The sequence below is a fragment of the Lactuca sativa genome, chromosome 8 (assembly GCF_002870075.4).
Source record: "Lactuca sativa cultivar Salinas chromosome 8, Lsat_Salinas_v11, whole genome shotgun sequence".
NCBI lineage: Eukaryota > Viridiplantae > Streptophyta > Magnoliopsida > Asterales > Asteraceae > Lactuca > Lactuca sativa.
In genome coordinates this window covers 182,051,034-182,055,754 of record NC_056630.2, presented here as the reverse complement: position 1 = coordinate 182,055,754, position 4,721 = coordinate 182,051,034, and the positions used below count along the sequence as shown (strand labels likewise).

At 33.7% G+C, this 4,721-nt stretch overlaps 3 long non-coding RNA genes across 5 annotated transcripts; all 3 read left to right on the top strand.

Moving 5' to 3' along the window:
- Positions 1-317: 317 nt before the first annotated feature.
- On the top strand, positions 318-2,049 carry LOC128128062 (uncharacterized). 2 transcript variants are annotated; one of them, XR_008225669.1, is made up of 6 exons: positions 318-734; positions 920-988; positions 1,066-1,338; positions 1,433-1,535; positions 1,681-1,797; positions 1,901-2,049. It is a non-coding gene; the product is annotated as an uncharacterized LOC128128062 (long non-coding RNA). The 2 variants fall into 2 exon arrangements; XR_008225668.1 differs by having other exon boundaries at positions 1,629-1,797.
- A 62-nt stretch (positions 2,050-2,111) lies between these two features.
- Positions 2,112-3,446, top strand: LOC128128055 (uncharacterized). 2 transcript variants are annotated; one of them, XR_008225655.1, is made up of 6 exons: positions 2,112-2,202; positions 2,313-2,412; positions 2,737-2,802; positions 2,885-3,083; positions 3,201-3,272; positions 3,364-3,446. It is a non-coding gene; the product is annotated as an uncharacterized LOC128128055 (long non-coding RNA). The 2 variants fall into 2 exon arrangements; XR_008225654.1 differs by having other exon boundaries at positions 2,860-3,083.
- A 464-nt stretch (positions 3,447-3,910) lies between these two features.
- Positions 3,911-4,326, top strand: LOC111881787 (uncharacterized). The gene is made up of 2 exons (XR_008225914.1): positions 3,911-3,973; positions 4,095-4,326. It is a non-coding gene; the product is annotated as an uncharacterized LOC111881787 (long non-coding RNA).
- Positions 4,327-4,721: the final 395 nt, after the last annotated feature.

Genomic DNA, 4,721 nt, shown 5'->3' with positions numbered 1-4,721 from the left:
CTTTCACTTCCTTCTATGTGCAAACCCTAATCAAACATAACACATTTGAAATGGTAATATCTTCTTTCATTTTCTCCCCTACTACTCTCTGTAAAACCTAGCAGCCGCCACCACTAGAAACATGGAAAATCCCCCAAAATTTTGAAGTGCCCCGCTCACTCCTCTCAATATCTCTTGCGCTTTCGTATTTATAGCCAGAGTTGGAGAGCGAAAAGAAGAAAGAAGAAAGAAGAAAGAAGAAAGAAGAAAGAAATGATGTGCGTATTCTTCCTCTTTTCTTCCTCTAGCTCGATCACAACCCTTCTTCTCCCTTCTTATTATTTCTTTTTTTATTTGCAGGTGAGGGTGTGAGGTGGCGTTCAAAGGTTGTCAAGGGGTTGTGAGGAGCTATAGGGCTCAAGTTCGAGGTTGAAGATTAGAAACCGAAGGTTGAAGATCAGATTTGGGATTAGATGAGTCGCTGGTACAACTGACGTCGTCGTGGTGTAGGTCAGATGAGTCGCCGGAGTCCAGGCCAAGTAACAGTGTCGCTGGAGTTTCGGGAAGCTAACGATGTCATCAATTCGAGTGCAGGTGATGTGCCGATTATTGATTTTGGATCAATTACTAACTGTTTGCCATTTTCTTTCTAGAAAATCAATGTAGTGTCTACTTCTTAATCTTGTTCTCTATGAGTACCATTGTTACCGTCTCTGGTAAAAACATCTAACCATATGCCAGATTCGTTGATTCAGGTTCTCCTCTTCTCCTTTACGTCCCTAAACTTCTTTTCAATCAACACAATTAAGTTTTTACTGCCCACTAAGTGTTTGATTATTTGCTTCACTGAGTATTGCAATATTTGATTATCAAATCAAGGCCCCTGTCTCATCTTGTGTAATCCATTTTTGATACTAGTATTGTTGTTGTATGTTAAAAGGCTACAAAAGTACCTGTTAAAGAGTATGAGTTTGATGAAAAGAAGATGGCAAATGTGCAGTCTCATCTGGTGCGTATCAATAAGGGCATTATTGTACTTTTTAAATTTATTATTATTTTTTAATTTTTAATAATTGGGTTATGCAGGAAAAATTGGTTGCCAATAACTATTACTTGAACAGGTCTCCAAAAGATGCGTACAGATAAATATATTATTCATGAAGTGAAGGCAAGAATAGTTGAATGGTATATGATTATGAACAGGGGCAAATGCGTAAAACAAATTATGATTCTTTTTATTATGGATGGTGCACAGGACAAGGGCAGGCTGGTCAAGACTGGAAGCTTTACACATTCATATCCATTTTGTTGAAGATCTGATACCCCTCTTATCTACAGAGCAGTTCCCATGATGAGCAGGTAATAAACAACAATAATATTAGTAATGACCTTCTTTCTTTTTAGCATACCCTTTTTAATATGTTTTAATTTTTATTCTGGATCCATAATACAGTTGCTTGAAGCAGCTTGGTGTCTTACAAACATAGCTGCTGGAAAACCTAAAGAAACAAGAGCTTAATTGCCTGCATTACCTTTACTCATTGCTCAAATTGGAGGTTAGTGTTAAGTACTTAGTTTTTAATATTTCTTGATTTTTTCATATCACTTCAATGGCGTAATTCTAATTTTGTAATTGTTATCCAAAAAAGAGTTCAGTGCCTGTTGCAGAGCAGTGTGCATAAGCATTAGGAAATGTTGCAGGAGAAGGTGAAGAACCGAGACAAATTCTGATTTCTCAAGGGGCATTACTTCCTCTTGCAAAAATGATGTTGCCAAATAAAGTTTCAGTTAACGGGTGAACCAAGTTTCTCTGAAATGGTTAGTTTTTGTAAATTTTTTATACAAAATCCAATTCTGTTCTTCAATATTATAAAGATCAACGGTAAATTGGTAATTTTTGCTTTTGTTTTCCAATTTTCAGGCGACAGCATTGTCAGGGCCTCCTTATATCTTTGTTTCTACTCCAGCTTGTGTCCAAAGATGTCTTTCATCAGGTGTTCTTCAAGCAAAATCCGTTCATGATTATCTTTCAATTATTATTCTTGATAAGGTATGGATTCTTTTCTTTCTGTAACATTTATAATACTCTTTATTAAAGTACTGATTCATGTTAGTAAATCAGGTAGATCTTCTTTTTACATATGGATATGAAAAGAATCTCAAAGATCTCAAAACTCACATTCCTAAAAGATGTCAATGCCTTCTCATGGCTGCTACCTCAAGGTTTGTTTGTGTCATTATCACTTCTTATAAGATGGTATTTCCATTTCTACCCCTGCAATTTCTTCATTCAATTAATTCTGATGAAATTTTTGCAGTGATGATGTTGAAAGCTTGAAGAAGCTTTATCTACACAATCCCTATATTCTTACTTTAGCAGAAGTTGGTGATGGAAAGGACGAAATTGTCCCCAAAAATGTTCAGCAATTTTGGGTAAGAGCTTAAGAGCTAAAATCTTGTATACTTATTTAACAAACTTATTTTGGGGCATTTCTTTAATACATTTTATAGTTTCTTGAATCTTTATGTATTTCTTTTACTTTTATATTTAGATACAATGTAGTTATCGAGATAAGCTTCTTTACATTCTTGCAATTTTGAAGTTGGATCTTGTTCAAAAGAAAGTCTTTATATTTACAAATACAATTGACACAAGTTTTAGACTAAAACTTTGAGCAAGTATTATTTTTCCCATTAAATTAATCTTTTTTTACCTATTATAGATTTTAATAAAACTTTTTATATATTTTTTGACAGTTTGGTATAAAATCTGCTGTGTTAAATGCTGAATTGCCTGTGAATTGACGTCTACATATTCTTGAGGTATTATTCCCTTTGACTTTTCTTGAATTTTTTATAATTCTATATAATGTTTTTTAGGGTTTTGGTTCTTAAATGAATAAAGAAAACAAATTTCCTGGGCGGGAAAGAAGCAGACATACTTGCTGGTAAGATGAGTATGGTACAGTTGCAAGGGCGGGACCAGTTGCTGACAGCACAAAATGAAATGCTCAAGGTACTCTACTCTACTGCTTCATCATATATGTCTGCAAGTTTGGTTGGCAGTTTCCCTTATTACAGATGCGTTGGCTGCATCTGGTCAGGTATAAATTCACCAAATGTTGACTTTGACTTGACTTGACATATAGTTTAAGGAAAATGTTTGACTATTTGTCAGTTAGTTGACTTCTTAACCATTTTTTTGTTTTGTTTTGTTTTAGGCGTTGATTGCTAGTTCGGTTTCAAAAGGGAATTATAGATCTGTGAAGGATATCACATACTTCGTGTTGACTGTAATGTTAATTAATAATTATTTTGTTTATATAATATATAAAGATGTTTTTATTTTATAAAAGTTAATTAATGTTTTATTATTTTCTTTAGATTGGTTTTGTGATGGGTGTTACTTTGGCTGCAATATTGGGAGTTTCATTTGGTTCCATAGTCACACTGTTCACTAAGGACATATATATATATATATATATATATATATATATATATATATATATATATATATATATATATATATATATATATATATATATATATATATATATATATATATATATATATTTCTGATGCGTTTTGATTTTGTGAAAAAAGTTTGTGAGTGCTAGTCAGCCTTTGAATGCTTTTGCTTTTATTGTTGATGGTTTGCATTATGGAGTTTCAGACTTCCCGTATGCTGCTTATTCCATGGTATGCTTTTTTTAGACATGAATATAAAATTACATATTTGCCCTTGGATTAATATGTTTTCACTGTAGATGCTTGTTGGGATTTTATCGTCTGTAATTGCAACTTGTTATGAGATGGTATTACCACATTTTTCATACTAATACTAATTACTAAGGCATATTTCATTTGAAGTGTCTCTTGGATTAATAATAGCACAATGTTTATCAGGCCAAAACCATTGCATTTTGCAACAGTTGATGAACTTGATTATGTCCTAATTGATGAGGGAAGAAACCCATTGCTGATAAGGGGTGAGGTATGTCTTCTTACTTTGAGTGCTGTACGGATAAATGATGTTTAAAAAATATTTGGGAAAGTAAACAAAAGGAACTAGTTACTTAACAACTTTGATATTTTGATATGCATCTCATTCTCAGGCTAGCAAGGATGCTGCACGTAACACAGTTGCTGCTAAAGTAGCTGAGCTTCTCATGCGTGGCCTCGTATTTTACTTTTTTGCCCTTCTTTTTCCTTTTTGATGTCTTGTTATCCATCTCCATTGTATGCGTATCTCATTGTTTGTTCCACTACACATCATGTAAATTTATATATTGTAACAAATAGAATTGTAAGACATTAAATTTTATGAAATGGATTATATTTTTTGTATATGATATTTTATTTTATATTGTGAGGCATTAAATGCAAATTTAATTTGAAAATTAGTAAATCTATAAAAAATATTTTTTTTTAACATTTAAAATTATGATACGCAAACATGCGTGTCATCTTTATTTATGACATGGCCTTTCTTGACAGAGGCTTTCTTGATACGCATTGCGTGTCATTAACACGCGCGTCGTAAGGTTACCACACGCGAATGCGTATCGTCTTCCTTTATGACAGGGCCTTCCTTGATACGCATTGCGTGTCGTAACCGCGTGTCGTAAATGCGCGTCATAAATGCGCGTCGTAAATGCGCGTCGTCTATAGACGACGCGCAAAAGCGCGTCGTCTCTCTTTATGACAGGGCCTTCCTTGACACGCATTTGCGCGTCGTCTGA